The sequence below is a fragment of the Cynocephalus volans genome, chromosome 7 (assembly GCF_027409185.1).
Source record: "Cynocephalus volans isolate mCynVol1 chromosome 7, mCynVol1.pri, whole genome shotgun sequence".
Classification (NCBI taxonomy): domain Eukaryota; kingdom Metazoa; phylum Chordata; class Mammalia; order Dermoptera; family Cynocephalidae; genus Cynocephalus; species Cynocephalus volans.
In genome coordinates, this window is record NC_084466.1 from 20,765,451 (window position 1) to 20,787,817 (window position 22,367).

The 22,367-nt window shown below is 35.9% G+C and overlaps 1 protein-coding gene across 1 annotated transcript in view; it reads right to left on the minus strand.

Annotated features, from left to right (window-relative positions):
- GPC5 (glypican 5) overlaps positions 1-22,367 on the minus strand; it is a 729,429-nt gene that overhangs the window by 435,352 nt on the left and 271,710 nt on the right. The gene's annotated exons all lie outside the window — the stretch shown is intronic.

Here is a 22,367-nt window from a genome sequence, read left to right on the forward strand (position 1 = left end):
ATCTCTATGTGCTAATAGACCACTTTTAAAAGGTCAAGTGTATGTTTAGTCTTCTATTTTCACATTGCTACACCCAGGAAAAATGTAATTCAATCAAATGCACATGGATTATTCAAAGGAATTCTGTTTCTAAACTGTGTTGCCAGAGCCCCTGGTAAATTTTAGGGTAACTAATCTTTCTCTTATTGTAGGAAACCATCTCAGGAGGATCGCAACTGACAGTGTCTACCTCTATTCTTGAAGCTACCTGGCCATATACCAGGCTACATTTTCTTCGACTCTCCCAAAAGCAATTTGCTTGTGGTCAAGACCCCAAATAATTATTAAGATTACTATTTCAGAAAATCACAAAACACATATCTGAGCAATATTTTTCAATGTGTTTTTAGCAGAAAATGCATAAGGTATCCAGGCAAAAGTAAGTTTCTTGGTTAAATATATATTGAAAATGCTCTACTTGATATAGTTAATGAATATTTTTAAACAGCAAGATTTATTATTACTTTAGACACATAATCTGCATGGAGACAACCTGCAATACCCTCTAGGAGATGGGTATTCTACACAGTTTTTCCCTAAACCTAAGATCATGCAACACTTTTTTTCAAAGACTACCTACTAACATCTAAAAGAACAGTAGTGTACTGCAAAAAGCAGTTTTAAAAACTTCCTTAGGTGAACCATAGGGCTTCTGTGAACCAGAAATAGGTTTATAGATTCTAAAGGGCATTTAGATTGACAGTGAAGCCTCAGTCCTGCTCTAGCATCCCTAGGCAGCTCTGGTGGTCCTAGAACACAACCAATACATGAAATGCAGAAGCCCAAATGCCTGATGTTTGTATTTCTGGACAGAGAACTGGAAGACGGAAGGCATGGTGTAAGGCCACTCCCAGAACTATTTAGAGTCAATGATATCCAACTCTATCAAGATTTGTTTTTAATATTTATTATTTTTCTCTTGCTCTTATTTCCAGAAACCTAATTCAATAAATAGAATTTTTGACTGGGCTTAAGATAAATGCAGATGTAATATTAATAATGCCAAAGTATTTATCTGCATTAAAGTTTAAATGGAAGCATTTTGTACATTCATTAAAAGAATCATAGATTATCACAGTTGTCTTGCTGTGCTTTCATGGGAGGTATGAAATGTTAGTAATTTAAGATTCAATGAAAAATTATAAATGCCTGAAATTAAATCTAATGTAGTGCACTAAATCAAGAAGTTTCTGCTGTGGAGTTCGAGGTCACTTCAATTCAACAAACATTACTAGACACTTTAACAAGAACTGGAGATAAAGAGATGAAAAAGATCCAGTGAATTCTCTGTACAAGCTTCCAGATGTGTTGGTGAGGTGAACATAGTAGAATATTCAATGCAACATGGGGTTAAGTGAATGGATGAAGTACTTCATGTACTTAAATAGATCTGGAACATGAAAGCAAGGGAGGGCAAGTCAAGAGACATGGAATGAGATTGGTAAGTGAGAAGGGTGGCATCATTACATAGAGTACTTCTATATCACATTAAAGAGTTTGATTTTTTTCATAGAGATAAAAAGAAAGCCAAGGTGGAAGCAAAGAGATCAATTTTGAGATAATTCCTATAGTCCAGGCAATGCACATTAAAGGCCTGATTTATTCAGTTGATCAACAGATATTCATTGAGGAACTCTTATGTCAATCAAGACTTAAGCATACAGTAATGAGCATAACCAACAGTCTTTTCCCTCCTGGCACCTACAATTTAGTATAAAATATAAATGAATAATAAATAACTACATGTATGTGAAATGCTGTAAAGGAAAAAATTGCAGTATTACTAGTGTTTATTATAAAGTTACCTCACCCTTTCTACAGAGGTCAGGAAAATCTTCCCATAGTTAGTGATATCTAAGAAGAGGCAAAAATGGTGAGTAGCATTAGCATTAACTAGATAAAGGAGTTGGGGGGATGGGCAGGGGAGAAAAATGTAACCAAGAATGAAGAGAGGATTGCATGTTAAAGGAACCAAGAGAACTCCAGCATATTCGTTGCACTCAATATACTTTAATGGAATGTTTGAATGAATGAATGAGAATATTCTTCTATTTATTTTGATCTGACCCAAAAATGTCTTAAATGATAAAAACAGTTTTTCAAGGTCTGAAAGTTTACTTCTGTGGGGAAAATAAAACCTTTAATATATGAGGAGAATTTTTTTCTGAAGACCTTGTGTTAAAGAGAAAATGTTTCTAAAAACATATTTCCTGTGCCACTGTAGATGGCCAATGAAAAGACACATTGTTCCTCTGAGTTCCCAAAGCCTCAAGAAGAGTATGCCAACAAAAAGAGCAAACATATAAATAAAAATTATTCGCTGGAATATAGTGGTTTTCCAATTGGCATGAGTAGATTCCAAAATTATACATTATAACTTTTTAATAACAGTTTTATTGTTATATAATTCATGTACCATAAAATTCACTCTTTTGAAACGTGCAATTCAGTGTATTTTTACTATATTCAGAGCTGTGCAACCATCACTGCTATCCCATTCCTCTGTCCCAACCACCCAAACCTTGGTAACCACTAATCTACTTTCTGTCTCATGGATTTGCTATTCCGGGTATTTTATATAAATAGAATCATAACATATGGTTTTTTGAGACTGACTTCTTTCACATGGCATGTGTTAAAATAATTAATTGGGAGACTACTAGACTCAGTTGACTCCAGCCTTCTGTATAACAAATGGAAACCCAACTCAGAGTAGAGAGTCATATCCCAGGAAATCAAAACTTAAGCTTAACCAATCATAAACTGCCAACTAGCCTCTAACTGCAGACTTTAAGACTACTGTTCCACTTTAAACAATTAAACATTTTCTTTGTCCTGTTTCTGTAAACACCTTATAAAAGTTTTACCCTCATGTCACTTTATTTTTTTATTTTTTTATTTTTTTTCATTTCCTTAAGTTTCTACTTATTTTTTTTTTTTTTTTACCCTCATGTCACTTTAGTGGAGATCTAACAACTTACAATCTGGCACTGGCCAATTCATAAATTGCTATCTGCTCAAATTAAACTCTTTAAAATTTTTATGTGCCTGAGTTTATTTTTTAATATGTTTTCAAAGTCCTGTCACTTTGTAGCATGAATCAGTACTTCATTCCTTTTTATTACCAAAAAAATTCCATTATATGAATATAAAACATTTTATTTATCCATTCATCAGTTGATAGACATTTAGATTCTTTCCATTTTTTGGCAATTATAAATACTCTGTGATAACATCTATACATAAGTTTTTTTTGTGGACATATGTATACATTATCTTGGTTATATACTTTGGCAAGGAATTCCTGGGTCATATGGTAAAGCTAGATTTAACATTGGGTGACCTGCCAAACTGTTTTCCAAGGTGGCTGCACCATTTTACACTCCATCCAGCAATGTATGAGTGTTCAGATCTCTCCACAACCTCGCTAACACTTGTTATTTTCTAGTGAATGGATTAAAAATGATAGTCACAGGTGTGGTTCTGATGGCTTTAAAAGGAGAGTAGGTAAGAAGCTCTTGCTCTCTCTCTCTGCTTCTGCCATTTTGCCATGTGATACCCTGCATGCCTGTAGAGTCACCAAGAGCAAGGCCCTCACCAGATATGTCTCCTAGACTTTGGATTTTGCAGCCTCTGAAACTGGAACCAATAGTTTCTTTACAAATCACCCATCTCAGGTATTTTGTTATAAGCAATGAAACAGACTAACATGCTCAGTCTCTGCTCTTCTATTGACCACAGCCTATATCTTTTAATTCTGTTTTACAAAGATGGGGCTGGAAAAGTCATTGGTTATCATGTATTATGACACAAAGTGATTTCAAACACAATAAACATTTTTTTTTAATTGTACAAAGAGCCTTTAAATACAAATGTGTGAGAATAATCATGGTGTTGAAGCATCACAGAGTGATATAAGTAAGCCAAGTCAACCAAACTTGTTCTGCTGATTGATTCATTCATTTATTCATTCATTCAGCTTTCATTGCACCATTCTCTTAATTATTTTTTTATTGTGCATGTTTATGGAATACAGTTTATTGTTTCAAAACATTCATATATTGTATAACCTAATCAGAATAGTTGGCATGTTTATCACCTAAAGATATATCATTTCTTTGTCGTTATAACATTCAAGATCCTCTTTCCAGCTATTTTGAAATATATAATACAATATTATTAGCTATCACCACCCTGCAGCACCAGAACTTATTCTTCCTAACTATGCATTTCTAACTTTGTATCAGTCTATCAACCTTTCCCCAGGCACCTCTCCTCCACCTGCCCCCTGCTTTCTCCTGACTAAGGCAACCACTATTCTCTCTATTTCTCCCTTTTCCTCTCTCTCTCTCTTTAAAGTATTTTTATTAATTGACCAATGATAACTGTGGAATACAATATGTTATTTGGGTACATTCATACTGTGTGCAATGGTAAACCATCCTTGTATCCCTGGGATGAATCCCTTTTGGTCATGGTGTATAATCTTTTTGATGTGCTGTTGAATTCAGTTTGCTAATATTGTATTGAAGACTTTTGCATCTGTGTTCATTATGTATATTGGCCTGTAGTTCTTTCTTTGTTGCGTCCTTGCCTGTTTTTGGTATCAGGGAAACGCTGGCTTTGTAGTACTGGTTTGGAAGAATTCTATCCACTTCAACTTTCTGAAATAGTTTAAGAAGTATTTATATTAGTTCTTCTTTAAATGTTTGGTAGAATTCAGCACTAAAGCCATCTTAAATGGTCCTGGGTTTTTCTTTGCTGAGAGACATTTTATTATTGATTCAATCTTATTACTTGTTATTGGTCTATTTAGATTTTCTATGTCTTGGTAGGTTATATATGTCCAGAAATTTATCCATTTCCTCTAGGTTTTTATATTCATTGGCATATAGTTGTTCATAATAGTGTCTGATGATCCTTTTTATTTTGATGCTATCTCTTGGCATTTTTCCACTTGCATTTCTGATTTTAATTATTTGGGCCTTTTCTCTTTTTCTTCTTGGTTAGTCTGGCGAATAGTCTGTCTATTTCATTCATCTTTTCAAAGACCCAACTTTTCATTTGATTAATCTTTTGTACTGTATTTTTAGTCTCAATTTCATTTGTTTCTGCTCTGATTTTTATTATTTCTTTTCTTCTACTTCTTTTAGGTTTAGTTTGTCTTTGCTTTTCTAGTTCCTTGAGGTACATTGTTAGGTTGTTTGAAATCTTTCTGTTTTTTCAATGTAGGTATTTATTGCTATAAACTTTCCTCTTAATATTGCTTTGGCTGTATCCTATAAGTTTTGGCATGTTGTGTTTCTTTCTTCTCAAGAAACTTTTTTTTAATGTTCTTCCTAATCTCTTCTTTGACCCACTGGTCATTGGAGAGCATGTTGCTTAATTTCCATGTATTTGTGTAGCTTCACAAGTTCCTTTTGTTATTGATTTCTAGTTTAATTCCACTATGGTCAGAAAAAACACTTGATATTATTTTGTATTTTTGAACTTGTTGAGATTTATTTTGTGGCCTAACATATGGTCAGTCCTGGAGAATTTTGCATGTGCTGATGGAAAGACTGTGTATACTGCATCTGTTGGATGAAATCCTCTGTATATGTCTATTAGGTCCATCTGGTCTATGGTGCCATTTAAATCAGATGTGTCCTCATTGATTTTCTCTCTCAATGATCTGTCCAATGCTGAGAGTAGGGTTTTAAATTTCCCAGCTATTATGTTGGTGTCCATCTGTCCCTTTAGATCTGATAATATTTGCTTTATATATCTGGGTGCTCTGGTGTTGGATGAAAATAAATTTATAATGTTATATAGTTCTGCTGCAATGATCCTTTTATCATTATATAGTGCCCTTCTTGGTCTTTTAGTACAGATTTTGATTTAGAGTCTGTTTTACCTAATATACGTATAGCTATACTCACTTGCTTTTATTTTCCATTTGCATGGAATATCTTTTTCTATCCCTTCACTTTCAGTCTATATGTGTCTTTGTAGGTAAGGTATGTTTCTTGTAGGCAGCATATGAAAGAATCATTTTTTTAAAAATCCATTCAGCCAGTCTATGTCTTTCAATTGGGGTATTTAATCCATTTTCATTCAAGGTTATTATTCATGTTTGGCATCACTTTGTTGGTTGTTTTCTGATTGTTTTCTGTATCTTTTGTTCCTTTCTTCCTTCTCTTATTGTTTATCTTTGTGGTTTACTGGTTTTCTCTATTGATAAGATTTGATTCCTTTCTCTTTCTAATTTGTGCATCTACTCTAGCACTAGTTTTATATTTTCAGGTGTTTTCATGATGGATGTTATTGTTCTTTCTCTTCAAAATGTAGGACTCCTTTAAGCATTTCTCATAATGCCAGTATGGTGGTCACAAATTCCCTTAATTTTTGTTTGTCTGAGAAAGATTTTATTTCTCCTTCATTTCTGAAGGATAGCTTTACTAGGTATAATATTATTGGCTGGCAGCTGTTTTCTTTCAGTACTTTGAATATATCATCCCATTCTCTCTTGGCCTGTAGGGTTTCTGCAGAGAAGTATGCTGTCAGTCTAATGGGGATTTCCTTATAAGTGACTTGACATTTTTCCCTTGCTGTTTTTAGAATTCTCTCTTTGTCTTTAACTTTGTATAGTTTGAGTACAATGTATCTCGGAGATGACCTATTTGAGTTAAACCTTTTTGGGGACATTTGACTTTCCTCAATTTGGATTTTCATAATTTTCCCAAGACTAGAAAAGTTTTCAGCTATTATTTCATTAAATAGATTTTTTAAAAAAATTTTTTGTTGTCTCCTCCTTCTAGAATGCCAATGATACAAATATTTGTTCACTTAATAGTATCCAATAGTTTTTGTAAGCTTTGTTCATTCTTTTTCCCTTTTTTTGGTCTTCCTGTATTATTTCAAAACCACTATCTTCAAGATGATAAATTCTTTATTCTGCTTGGTCTAGTCTGTTGTTGAAATTCTCAGTTGTATTTTTTATTTTACTTAATAGATCCATCCTATCCAGGATTTCTGTTTGACTTTTTAAATGATATCTATTTGTTGAATTTCTCATACAGATTGTGATTTTTTTCTAATTTTTTAACTGTTTCATTGTATTCTCTTATATCTCAGTGAGTTTCCTTAAAATAATTAATATGAATTCCTTTTCAGGCAAGTCAGCAATTTCCAGTTATTTGGGATCAGTTACCAGTGCAGTATTTTAAGTATAGTCATGTTGCCTTGTTTTTTCATGTTTTTTTCTTTGTTTCCTTGAATTGACATATGTGCACCTGGTGGAAAAGTCACCTCTTTGAGTTTTGTAGAATGGCTTGCATAGGGAAAGACTTTCACCTGCAAATATGTCCCAGGTGTTGACTGGGTAGACAGCAAAGGTTTGTTCAGGATGGATGCTGTAATGTAGACTCTGTGTAGTTTCTTCAGCTGTAACCCACTTTTGCTATGTCTGTAAGTGAATCGGTGACCTATGCTTAGGAGGATTGTGGCAGCAGTGACACAGCTTTGCCAGGGGACAGATCACTGGCTTTCTTCACAAGCTGGGGGTGTGTACATGCACCCTGGGGTCAGTCATTTAGGGAGATAGCTCACCAAGGATGTGTTTTCTACATTGATTCTCTAGTTAGAGTTGTGGGTGTATGGCTTGTCAAGGTCTCTGGGACTGGCTTGTCAGTGACAGGGTCATTGCGCTGCTTCTCTAACCAGGGGTAGGCTTGTGAGGGGAACACCAGCCAAGCTGTTTCTCACTCAGATATGTTTGTGTGTGATAGCTCAAAGAATCAGAGGCAGGTCCTCCAGGGGTGTGAGCTGTTTCTTTGAGCCAAGGGCATGGGTGTGCTTTGGCTCAGCTTGGTGAATGTGAGTTTGCCAGTGGCCCTTCCTCTGTGCCAATTCTTGGGGCTCAACATGAGATTGTGCTTCCCTCTGCAGTTTGGGAGCTGCTTTTCCAAGCACGGATCTGCTGAGCTACTTCTCAGGAAGTGGTCAGGGCCGCTAGGTAGACCTGCCATGAAGGGGTCTGTCCAGAATCTTCTGGGTTGTGGGCAGGGCTACAAGCAGGCCTGCAGTGAAGGGGCTCATCCAGTTGCTTCTGAGCAGTGGCAGGGATATTAGGTAGGCTTACTGTATAGTGGTTCATCTAGGTGCTTTTGGGTGGTGGGCAGTGCTGCTAGGCAGGCCTGAAGTGAGGGGGCCCATCTAGCCACTTCTGGGACGATTAGCAAGGCTATTAGGTAGGACTCTTCAGTGTGGTACCACCTGTCCATTTCTCGAGGACAGTGTGTATGGACTTCATTTCCACCAACCCAAGGATATATTCATTATGGTAGAGACCTCTGAGCTGATTTTCTAGGGTAGGGGCTCTAGTGCACATAACTCAGTCAGCTGGTGGGGCTGGGGGATAGAAGGAGGAGTTGGGAGTGCTCCACCTGAGGAGGGTCTGCCTGCTTGATCTCTGGCCAGGGATGTGGAGGTGTGTTAGTTCAGCAGGACTAGGGTTGGCATCTCAGACCAGACTGCAGAACTAGAGGCACAACTATGGTGAGCCCAGACTTCAAGTCGCCTGGACTTGGGCATTGTAGCCTGTCCTATGAGTGTGCTCTGTCCTATGACAGAACCTTAAGCAACCAAGGGCTGGACACATTCCTGGCAAGGGCTCTGGTTTCAAGATGGCACCATCCTGCATCAGCTTGTTTCATTGGGGCGGGGGGGGGGATAGAGAGAGCAGAGTTTGTGCTAGTGTCCTACAGTGATGTAGTTTGTGTATCCTTGACCACTTTCCACACTTGGCTCTGGGCTTGTCCCACCAAAGATTCTGTCGGCCTCTGTGTTGATGGAGGTTGGTGTTAAGTCTTCTGCCTACCTTTCTGATGTATGGAAAAATTCCTCCTGCACTGATCCAAGTGTCAGAGACATAGCAACTCAGGCTGTGTGCCTCTCTCTCCTATCTATGCTGCCATCCTGAGCTTTTGTGCTCCAAAGAAATCCCACCAGTGTCCTGCTGCACTCCTATGCTTTTCCACAGATGCTTCCATCAATATTAAGTTGTCTATTAGTAGTTCTGGTCCTTTTCTGTGGGAGGAACATGTCCTGGGCACCTCTAGTCTGCCATCTTGCCCACCTCCCAAACACAATAAACTTTCAAATAAAAATATGCTATATTCCAATCGTAATTCAACAACAGTGAGAAACTTACAGAAAATTTGCTAAAATAGTACAAATATTTATATATCTTCACCAGATTTTAGCAATGGTAAATAAGTTCTCTCTGTTTATTCTTGCTAACCTAGAAGATGAGCCTAGAACTATAATGATCTACCTTGCTACCAAATAGGGACAGCCTGACTCAGAATCAAACCAACATAGACAAAAACTTCATTGCAAGGTATAGAAGAATCCTGATAACATTTATGGGAAACTAGATACAGTCAGATCTTCAGTTATCTGTACCTTTCAAATTTTTAGTTATGTGGTTTAGCAATGATTTAATAATTACTCCCATTTTTGGTGGGGGGTAAATGAATTTGAGTTGCTAAAATTTCACAACAAAAAATACCATTCAGTACAAACAACTACCTTTTCTCGTGATTTATTTTTTTCTCAATGGGTTAGGTCAAAGTATAACTTTCAAAAAATAAAAATAAAAAATATGACTCTAAAACAAATACATAATGAGCAGTTGTTAAAGATTTGCTTAATTTCTTAATGATGGGACAATAGCACAATAAAGATGCTTGAAAGGTGAATACCAGAGATTACTGTCATAATTTGTGAAAGAAGGAACATTGGAATGTTATTCTAATTTTACATTTGCAAGATGATTAACATTTTTTAGATAAATAAAACAATAACTTTGGGGTTTATTTTCGCAATCAGGCAAATATCAATTATAACTCTATAAGACAAATGTCATTTGCTACTTATCCATCTTCTGCAAATTAACATTTAACTTTATAGATCATAGTATGGTCCTTATATAAGCAAAATAAAAATACATATACCTAGAGATGAGTCAAGTGGTTTGCTTTACTAAATCATTAAAATTTTATGCAGTAATGTTTTTCCTTCCTTTTAGGTTTGGATAACTTTTTCTTAACAATTAGTACTTTATTGAGGGAAGTTATCATTACATATCATTTGGAAATATGGGCATAGATTATATTTACAATCCTTCTCTGTCCAATTGGAGGATAAAGATATCCTATCCAACATCTACTGTTGATCTGATAGAATGAGGTGGGATCTTCTTCAAATCAGACTGCCTGTATCATGCCTCCACTGTACAGACAAATGCACCTCAAAGGTCACTGAAGAGTTTAATACACATCCTAACACTTGACCCTATCATACTCTACTATGCACTTTTCCTGACTTTATATTACTACTGCTATTTACGTTTCCTTTGCGTAATTTTGCAACAAACAGATGCTCATTTGTTTATTCTAGTATCCAAATAAACATGGAGAATGTTTGAAAATAGAATAAGGAGAGATGAGGTCCAAGTATTAAAAAGTAAGAGGTACTACCTGCCTCACAAGAGAGTTGCTGAAGACTCAGATGTCACACCAGCCCTTCTGCTCCACACAGTCCCTGTGTGAGCAGTCAGTAGAGAAAAATGGAGTGGAGCAAAAGATACTATTGACTGCACATTCTGAAATGTGAAGATTTTGAAATGTTTTAATATTTCTTCTTTAGTTGGTAAAGATCAAAATATAGAGGTGAGTAGAAACCTTACCCAGGGCCCATCCTAACACCTCTCACATCCTTCCCCAGGCACAGGCAAGGCCAGCCAAACACAAACCAAGAAGATTGCTGAGAGTCAGATCGTTCTCTGATCATCCTCGGATAGGTTGTCTCTCCAAGGCTGCTGAACACAAAGTTTATTAAAGAGAAAGAGTATCAATGGCCAGTATCGAGGACCTTCAAACCTCCACTGTGGAGCTTTCTAACAAGTGTCTGAGAATGATTACAGGTGTGAAAAGAGATTTACCTTCTTATTTATTGGGATAGACCGGAAGGGGATATAGTAGCCAGAATCACTGGGCATCCACTCTGGCCAACAGAGTCTAGTCCATTCCCCCAGGATCATGTAATATGATCATAGACTTTGCAGGTCAAAATATGGGAAAAATTGTAAGGCATTGTTTTTCTTGTTATCTCTTCATCTCTAGTGAAGTTTTCTCTGATTTCCAAGTACTGGGAAGTTCTAGGCAAAATGCTCACAATGGGGTTCTGTGCTTTCTTTAGGCCGCAAAAATCTGGCAACCTGTGGTGACTCAGAATTGCATTTGGGAGCTGTGGAAGGTCCTTTGATGGTTGTGATGCTATGTGTAACATTAATCCTGGTGGCTCCATGCCTAGCGGAGGCAGCACTGCCAGGAGAGTTTAGCAGAGGCCCAGATCCCCTATGAATGCTGTGAAGGAATGGTGGCTTTTATACTCATATAAATACTGAAAGTGAAGGTATGGAAAAAGATATTCCATGCAAATAGAAACCAAAAGAGAGCAGGGGTAACTATACGTATATTGGACAAAATAGATTTTAAGTAAAAAACTGTAAAAAGAGAAAAAGAAGGTCACTATATAATGATAAAGGGGTCAGTTCATCAAGAGGATATAACAACTGCAAATATATATGTACCCAACATTGGAGTACCTAAATATATGAAGCAAATATTAATAAATCTAAAAGGAGAAATAGACAGCAATACAGTAATAGTAGGAGACTCAGACAACATAATGAAATGAGAAAAAAAAAAACCCAGAATATGAAGGAGGAAATTTACAAAGAAGTTAATACCTTAAAAAAGAATATAACAGAACTCGTAGAACTGAAAGATTCACTCAACAAAATAAACCAATAGCTTAAGCAGCAGGTTAGACCAAGCAGAAGACAAAATTTCTGATCTTGAAGATAGTCGTTTAGAAATAACCTTGGTGGACAAAGGAAAAAAATATTCTTTTTAAAATGAAGAAAATCTAAGAGTTAGCAGACATCTTTAAGCACATAAACAATTCTAATCATGGTTGTTCCAGAAGGGAAGGAGAAAAGAAAAGGCATAGAAAACCTATTCAATGAAATAATAACAGAAAACTTCCCAGGTATAGGAAGAGACATGGACCTTCAGATCTTGGAGGCTCAAAGATCCTCAAACATATTCAATCCCAAAATATCCTCCCCATCACCCATTATAGTCAAACTGGCAAAGCTCAATGACAAAGAGAGAATCTCAAAAGAAGCAAGAGAGAAGTGTCAAGTCACCTGAAAGGGAGCCCCTAACAGACTAATAGCAGTCTTAGTAGAAACTCCACAGGCCAGAAGAAAAGGAGTATATGCAAAATACTAAAAGAAAAAAAAAATGCCAGCCAAGAATACTATACCCAGCAAGGCTAGCCTTCAGAAATGAGAGGAAAATAGTGCATTTTCCAGACAATAAAAACTGAGGTTCACTACCACATGACCAGCCCTACAAGAAATTCTTAAAGAAGTCCTGCATCTGGAATCTGAAAAATGATAATCACTACCACAAATACACAAGAAAGAACAAAACCCATTGGCAGGACAAAAATGCAAGTGAGCAAGAGAAATAAACTAAATCTTACCACCACAGAAAGCCGTAATGACAATGTAATAATGCCCCTGCTTTATTTCTAATTTTGGTAATTTAAGTCTTCTCTGTTTTTTCCCAGGTCAGCCTAGAAGGTTTTTCAAATTTTGTTGATATTTTTAAAGAATCAACTTTTGATTTTATTTATTTTCTGTATTGTTCTTTTATTCCCTATTTCATATATTTCTGTTGTAATATTTGTTATTTTCTACTTATATTTTCTTGAGTTTAGTTTGTTCTTCTTTTTCTATTTTCTTAAGGTAGAAGTTTACTGATTTGAGATTTTTTTTATTTTTAATATAAATGTTAACAAGTATAAATTTTCCTGTAAGCACTGTATGAGCCCTGTATCCTATAAATTTTTTATGTTGCACTTTGATTTTTATCTCAAAGTACTCTTAAATATCCCTCTGATTTTTCTTCTTACCCGTTGCTTACTCAGGAGTGTGTTGTTTAATTCTCACACATCTGTGAATTTCATAAATTTCCTTTTGTTATCATGGTGAGAGAACATATTTTCTATGATCTTAGTCTTTTTAAATGGCTTAAGACTTGCCTGTTGCCATAAATAAAAAATAAAAATAATTAAATCTACATAGAAAAATCAGTAGCATTTCTATACATTGAAAATGAACTATCCAAAAAAGAAACCAAGAAAAAAATCCCATTTATAATGGTTACAAAAAAAATAAAATAAAATACTTAGGAATAAATTTAACCAAGAAGGTAAATTATCTACATACTGAAAGCTATATAATAGTGCTGAAGGGAATTGAATAAGACAGAAATAAGTGAAAAAATATCTCATGTTCTCTTGCTATTTCCACCACAGCTGCAGTTATTTCCTCCATGGAAGTCTAGAAACCCTTGAAGTCATCCATGAGAGTTGGAATCAACTTCTTCCAAACTCTTGTTAATATTCTTAATGGCATATAGAATGATGAATCTTTTCCAGAAGGTTTTCAATTTACTTTGCCCAGATCCATCAGAGGAGTCCTATTTACAGCAGCTATAGCTTTAAAAATAATAAGACTTAACAGTCAAAATGACTCCTTGATCAATGGCCTGTGGAATAGATGTGTGTTAGCAGGTATGAAAACAACATTAACCCCCTTGTACATCACCATTAGAGCTCTTGGTGACAAGGTATATTGTCAATGAGCAGTAATATTTTGAAGAACTTTTCTTTTTTCTTCTGAGCAGTAGATCTTTATGGTGGGCTTGAAATACTCAGTAAACAATGCTGTAAACAGATGTGCTGTCATCTAGGCTTTGCTTTTCCATTTATAGAGCACAGGCAGAGTAGATTTAGGTTCCGTAAACCTCATAAACCAACCTCTGCTAGTTTCAAACTTTTCTTATGCAGCTTCCTCACCTTTCTCAGTCTTCACAGAATTAAGAGAGTTAGGACCTTGCTCTAGATTAGGCTTTGGCTTAAGGGAATGTTGTGGCTGGTTTGCTCTTCAATCCAGACCAATAAAACTTTCTCCATACAGCAATAAGGCTGTTTCACTTTCTTATCATTCATGTGTTCACTAGAGTAACACTTTTAATTTCCTCCAAGAATTTTTCTTTTCTATTCACAACTGGCTAACTGGCAAAAGAAGTGTAGCTATTGGCCTATCTCAGCTTTTGACATGCCTCTCTCACCAAGCTTAATCACTTCTAGCTTTTTTGACTTAAAGTGAGAGACATGCAACTCTTCCATTCACTTGAACACTTACAGGCCACTGTACGGTTACTAACTGGCTTAATTTCAATATTATGTCTGAGGGATTAGAGATGCCTGAGGAGAGACAGAGAGACAGGGGAACAGCTGATTGGTAGATCAGTCAGAACATACACAACATTTCACTGTCATATATGGGCACAGTTTGCAGTGCCCCAAAACTATTACAATAGTAACACCAAAGATCCCTTATCGTGGATCACCATAACAGATACAATGATAATGAAAATGTTTAAAATATTGCAAGAATTATCAAAATGTGACACAGAGACCGAAAGTGACACAGAGATATGAAGTGAACACATTCTGTTGGGAAAACGGCACCAATAGACTTGCTTGTTGCAGGGTTGCCACAAACCTTCAATTTATAAAAACACAATATATGTGAAGTGCAATAAAGCTCAGTGCAATAAAATAAGGTATGCCTGTATACTACAAAGCTATAGTAATCAAAACAGTATGATACTAACATTAAAACAGACACATAGAAAAACGGAACTGAATAGAGAGCTCAGAAATAAATCCATGCATTTACAATAAATTGATGTTTGACAATGCTGCCAAGAAGACACCATGAGGAAAGGGCAGTCACAATATACAAGAATTTAATCTAAGTGTGAAAACTGATTTTATTCTCACAAGAACTCTATTGTGTAGGTATTGCTGTTTCCCCATTTAACCAAAGAGAAACTGAAGCAAGGAGAGAGAAAATAGTCAAAAGCACAAACTCACATCTAGCAGGTGGTAGAGACAGATCTGAAATCCAGTCTGACACTAGAGCCTGATTTTAATCCCTACTGTCTGTGGCCTCTCTGTTTCTGCTTTATTACATTGAGTTTTGTCTTACTTAATCCACAGAATAATTATAAAATTAAAAATACTCTTGTAAATTAGCTTTTGTTTCTTTAAAGATTTACCAAGTATAAGATATTAATGATTTTTCTCAGGAAACTGAGAGCTTTTCTTTTCCTTTCCTTTGAAATTCATCCAATAGAAGTATTATACATCAGGTAACCTCTATGGATTTTTTTAAAGTGAAAATATGTATTAGTGAGGACTAGACTTGGAAGTACTAGATCACAGAGATTGCTTTGGGAATGTAAGAAAGTCATTATTTGCAGGCTCTCTAGAAATTTATTTTGAATTTGTTACATTTATAAATTTGTGAACTGGTTATCAAAGCCTGATAAAGAGCTTATAATCACTTTGATATTGGCAAAAATAAATATTAATGAGTCAATTTTCAAAAAATTTAGTCAGTTTCTTCTTACTTTATTCCCATAAGTAAAAGAGAGAATCCAGTTGTTTTATTTAGAAAAGAATCTACAATTTATTAGTAATATTTAATGTTTCTCTAGATGGTTATAGTCATAGGACTATTTATTATATATAATCAGACTATTTGCTTAAAAAAGAGTACTCTTTGATAATCTATCAAGGAGTTTCACAGGATAAAAGTTTGAGTGTAATACTGATTTATAAAACACAAACCTTATTCTAATACTTTGAGATATATAGTAACCTGCTTCACCAAGGTCAGCTCAGGGACTGCCTTAGGAGAGGGAAAGAAAAGAGTAAGGTCATTGGCTCCCAAGTGCCTACCAATGTCAGAGTCTTACCAACATCACCCCACATGAATCACCATTTCTTCCTTTTCACACAGGACAAAACAGGCTCAAAGGGTTTTAGTAGTTTGCCCAGGCCACAAGGCTAATGAGGACCAAACTCAGAACAGGAAAACATGCCTGTCTACTACAAATGTGTTTATATTAATCTTTGAAATAGGAAAAGTAGTTCATTTGCTACATGATAGATTTTAAGAATACAAAAAGGCCCTCCAGATCTCAAAAATACATAACAAAAAGGATCTTGAAAAATCTATTCACCTACATATATTAAAATACTCTGGTCCTAGGATGTTAAATGTCATGTCCCAAATGTAATTAACTCTGGACTCAGTCTCAGGTTTCTTGTGCCTATTTTTCCTTTTGTATATCATAATACAGACATTTGGTTTTCTAGATCTAAATGTTTATTCCTCATACCTATGAAATTCTTGAAACCTCAGCGGTCATTTGTGCCTCCTTTTGAGATGGTTTACTATATCCCTTGCAGAGGTTCTGGTCCATGTCTGATTTTAATAAAGGGATGAGAAGGGACAAAAAGACCAGAGCCATTACATCAAGTTGGGAAATTTGTTCACTACACGGGGACACCCAGCTGAGTGGAGCAGAGAGTTGGAGTCAAAATCCAGCTCTACCCAGTACATGGTCTGGCATCTACCTACAGAGGCACCATTTCTAATTTGCATAAAGGCACCATAGAGGCTCACACAGCCCTGAAAACATCCAGAGTGTTAGGAAGAGAAGTGGAGGAGGTGGTTGGACATAAAGCTTTTCAGATCCAATTTCTATCAGAAATTAATTAAAATAATTGGCATGTAGATCTTTAGGTGATAGTGTTTACTAATTCAGTAAATTAATACTAGGGTAGGGAGGTGTATTTTATTGGTAGTGGGGAGTATAATTTTATTTCAGGGGAAAAGATTCAGAAGAACCATCATCAGCTTGTCTTACTTCACTGTGTGGTATATGAGAACTATCTCTAAGGGAGCCTGTGAATATTTAAGAAAATGGCTCTATAGAAGGTGGGAGAAATAGAAAACTCTCACATACTTTGATTTGATGGTTTTGTTTCAAAAATGTCTTAGTCTACCAGGAATAAAGCACCATGACAGTGTATATACCACATTTTAAAAAATCACCATACTGTTGAGTATACTATAAAGCAAATATATTCCACAGGGCCCACTTTCTTGTACTTTCATGTTTAGCCTAACTTCTTAAAAGTACATATAACATGATAACCTTGCAAAAGACAGGAAATTTTCCCCAGCCTATAGTCTCTGTTGTAAGATAAAGAATTGTAGCACAGCAAGGTTGCTGGCCCAAGGACAGACAAGGTACTGATTAATATGTAAGGATACTGAGAAATTGTGTAGGGAGAGAGAATGTTTGCTAAGATCAAGCTTTTGCTGGTGGATCAACTTAAACTCTTGCAAATTGCATTATGGAATGTCACTTTGCTTGTTTGACTGATGTTACCAGCCTATATTGTTAAACAATAACCCCACCTATGTTCTTTTCCTGTAACTTCCTGGTCTGGAGAATAAATGCAGGGCGAGAATCCCAGTTCTTGGTTAATTTCCCAAGGAAGGAATACCTCGCTCTTGATGGTTCTGGGAGATTAACACTTTCGGGGATTCTCGCTGCTCAAAAGAGATGGGCTTTGAATAATCCTTTGTGGCTCTGTCACCCAGGGGAAGAGGGGTGACAAATACATGAGAGGCAAGCAACAAAATGGTGCCCCATGTGAGCTGTTCTTGCTCCACAGATCGGAGACTAACCTTCCAAGCCTTGGAAAGGAAAGGAAAAGAAAAGGACATCTGCCACTTATCCCAACAAAAGCGAGGCCCCGATGAAAAGGTGGGGAAAGGGAAAGGATGCCCGCTACTCATCCCTACAAAAGGGAGGTCCAGGGAAAGGAGAATCATTCCGGTAAAGGGGGGATCACAGGCTATTCTCAGTTAGGGTTCCACACCTGTGGCAGGTCAAAGTTAGGTCTTTTCAACCCTGAAGGTATTTTTCCCTTCTATTTATTTTTAAAATGTGGATAATTCATTAACTAAAGGGGAGACTGAACATACATTACCACTCTAATGTCTCCTTAAAGCAACAGGCTTTAAGTAACCGAATGGCAGCTTGGAAAACTGTTTGTGGATATTAAACAACCATGTCCTTGGTACCTTAAGGAAGGGAGCCTTAACATAAAAATTTGGAAACAAATTGGTCACTAGTTAATTTTGCAATGGGTCTCTTTAAAACTTCCCACCTAACAACTAGGAGTCTATGTCAAGTCGCTCTGAGACCTATCCAAGACCTTAACAAAAGGCAAAGACATGTTTATGTCTCTGAAAAAGGATAAAACTTAATCTTTGCCAGTTCCTGAGAGAACTTTAAATTGGACAATCTAAAGTAAAAGAAGCTATTATTTCTTTTCAGTGCTGGTATTGTTTGAGCACACTTTTCCTTCTTATCTGCACAATGCTTCTCTTCTCTCTTTAAAGCAGTGGTTCCTTTTCTCAGCTCTGAGGTATTGTGAGAAACACAGCCATGGGTCAGCTTTAGCTCAAAAAGTTACTTCTTCAAGCCAGATTTCTCTTAAAAGCAGTGGTTCTTTTCTTAACTGCACGTGCTACTCTTTTTCGCTTAAGACTCTGGGGTTTTATGAAGAAAAGCAGTCATGGCGTGCCAGCCACACCTCCTTTTGGGTCTACTGCTCTTCTCCTTAAAACCTCAAGAGTCAAATGGTTTCATCTCTGATTGGTGGCTCAGCTCTTTAAGCTCAATAACCCATTTGAGAAAAAAAACTAGACTAAAATCTACCTGTTCAACTAGATGGTCTCAAACTTTCTGGCATCCAGCTGGTTATCTTAAACAGACTTCTAAATTCTCTTCTAGTTTCATCTATGTATTTCTTCACAAAATCCTATGGTAGAATTCTAGGCTATTTTCTTAAAAGGAAGAAAATCTTCTCTGCATCTTCTTGAAAAGGCTTGCATACTTTGCTTTACAATGTAAATTTGTTTTCTTACTTTCTTTAAAACAGGATGAGCCTCACCAATAAGCTCTAATATTCTTTAGAAACACAATCCTTAACTCTCCTTTTATACTAGTAAACAAAACCTATAAGATCCTTATTTGTTCTTATTGTTTATGTCTGCATATATGCATATGTAAGCTGTATGTTATGTCTACATGTTCATGTCTGTATGTGTATTTGTATTGTCTACATGGTACCAAATTGGCTTATAATTAATGTGTGCTCATTAAATGAATAAGTATACTTTTCAAGTTCACGTGACTTAAATTTTCTAAAGTTTTAATAAAATAAATATATCTTCAAACTTTGATTTAAACCTTTTACCTAAATTTGGCTAAAGGTCAATAGGCCTCTTCCTTACCTCAACTCTGCCTCCTGGCCATGCTCGGAGAAACAATATCTTTTAGACATTATCTTTTTGAATACTTCCCTCTGCCTCTCTGGATTCCATTTGGCTCTAAATGCCACATGGAAACATGGGACCTAAGATGGCTAGTAAAAAAAGAACTATGCCCAATATCTCATAGGCCCTAGTTAACATTAACTGATAAGGGTATAGATTTAATACACCAAGTTTTTGACTGGAAAACCATAAATATGTATTTGGTAGAAATAGCCAAGACTCAGCTGGGCTTTTTGTAATTTGCTCTGACAAATGGATTACTTACTAACCTGAATGAATAAAATTGCTCTTATCAGCACACATCATCACTTAATGATTTACTAATCAAACAGGATTACATTTGTCATTTCTAGAGGTCTTTTAAGTTGTGCATGATAAGTTCTTGTGCTCTCTCTCTTTGAAATTCTTTGTCACTTTGGTTTTATTTTTTGTAGTAATTTCTGATCTTATTCAACTGTTTTAAGCCTTTGTTATTTAACAAATTTTCCAAAACTAAATTCTAAAAACTCAACCTTTTGACTTAAATTAACTTTGAGGAGTTCCAAGGGCCCTGGAACTTCTCAAAGGACATATAAAAAATCTAAAAAAACTAATTGGCTTATTTGATAAATTAGACTACATGGGAAAGTATTGTCAGTACTGAGGTGTTATGTGTTCCAAAATCCTGTAAGGTTCTTAAAAACTGTGTCGTGATATAAATGCTACTGGTCATAATCTTGGTTCAATTATAATTTCAAAATGTTATGTCTTCTAATATTTCCTTAAAAAACTCTGATAAGTACAGTTTCCTGACAAACTTTGAGTTCATACCTTTAAACTAAATTTGCAGAATTCTAATGAAGAAACTGATGGGTTTGCACAATTGCTCACCAAGGTCAAAACAATAGAAGTAAATTAATGAACTAATTAAAAAAACATTACGGGTTTTTACAATTTTCTTATTTTGAAACACTGCTGATTCTCTTAATGTTTTGTTTTCCAGAGTTAAGAAAACTATCTCTTTTAAGCTATCTATAACTGACAACAGTTTGGTAAAAATATCATTTAAAAACAGAAATTAAAGCATTTGTTTTCTCTCTATTTAATCCCCCCAAAATTTAATAACTTAAAGTATCCTTATGATTATTATGACAATATGGCTATTTTTAAAAGTTCAATAAAAATTAACTCTCTCTTTATAACAGGATATAATTTAGAACTTTGGTTATAACATATCATGTCTCTTTTAAGTTGCTGACCCCCTTTCATGTTGCCATAATTTGGCCTAACTGCTGCTTCATCTTTCCCCCCAATGTGAGACAAGACCACCTGGGAATGAGCACCGTGGGATTTATACAAAGAAAAGTAAGACCTTTTCAATCAAAATATCGATTATCAATGCTTTTATGAGGAATGCTTTGGTCATAAGGGGGAAATAATATCTTATCTACAAAAGCAGTTTTTTAAATTTTCTCAGCCTTAAAGAGGGTGTTTGTAACTTGGATGAGACATCCTGTTCTTTTTTTTTTTTTTTTTTTTTTTTAATGGTTCAAGCATATCTTTATTCATTTAACACTCATTAGTATGAAATTCACATGACCTTCCATTACTAACCCCAAATTCCAGACACTAAGAGATTTTATTCAAATGTCCCCAAATCTCTAAATATTATCAATGACCTAGTCCAGATCAAAATTCTTAACCAAGAGTTCAAAGGCTGAACTCCAACCCAGACCCATGTCTTGACCACACACAAGTGCTCAAATAACCAAACACCACCTGAAATCAGTCTTGGGGATGCCAAAGATCATATGGGCAAGGACCATCTTCTCTTGTTGGATCTGTAAATGGAATTTTTTAAAACAAGAATCCCAAGTTATAGCCTGGGTTCTCTGGCTAATTACAAAAACATGTTCTGCTTGCTGTGCATGATTTGGACTGTGCTAGTGCACAGGGCAGAATGTTTGAGACATCCTGTTCTTAAACAAAAGACTTGTAATTAATCAAAAAATTTACAAAAGACTAGATGCTTTGGAAACAGTAATGTCCTGGATGGGTATATATCAACAAACTCTCTGGACTCAAAATCAATTATTATATGGAGCAGAATCCCATTCCAGAGTTTCAACAACTGGTAATTACACCTGATTCACAGCACCTGGGATGATGCTGATGCAACCACCCTGAGAGAGGATATCATCAGTCCTCACCTGAAGTAAATTAAAAGGACTTGTCATGCTAAATGATACTAACTTTGCTTTAACAAAATACTTTTTTTTTCTTAACTGTGAAAACATGATCTATAGCTTTTGCTTTTTCTTCTAATTAAATAAATAAAATGAGGGAGATGTGGAGTATACTATAAAGCAAATATATTTCACAGGGCCTACTTTCTTTCTTTAATTTTTTATTTTATTTTATTTTTTTGACTGGTAAGGAGATCGTAACCCTTGGCTTGGTGTTGTCCGCACCACGCTCAGCCAGTGAGCATACCAGCCATCCCTATATAAGATCCGAACCCATGGCCTCGGCACTACCAGTACTGTACCAGGGCCTACTTTCTTGTTGTTTCAGGTTTAGCCTAACTTCTTAAAAGTACGTATAACATGATAACCTTGCAAAAGACAGGAAATTTTCCCCAGGCTGTAGTCTCTGTTGCAAGATAAAGAATTGTGCACAGCAAGGTTGCTGGCTCAAGGACAGACAAGTTACTGATTAATATGTAAAGATACTGGGAAATTGTGTAGGGAGAGAGAATGTTTGCTAAGATCAAGCTTTTGCTGGTGGATCAACTTAAACTCTTGCAAATTGCATTACGGAATGTCACTTTGCTTGTTTGGCTGATGTTACCAGCCTGTATTGTTAAACAATAACCCCACCTATGTTCTTTTCCTGTAACTTCCTGGTCTGGAGAATAAATGCAGGGTGAGAACCCCAGTTCTTGGTTAAT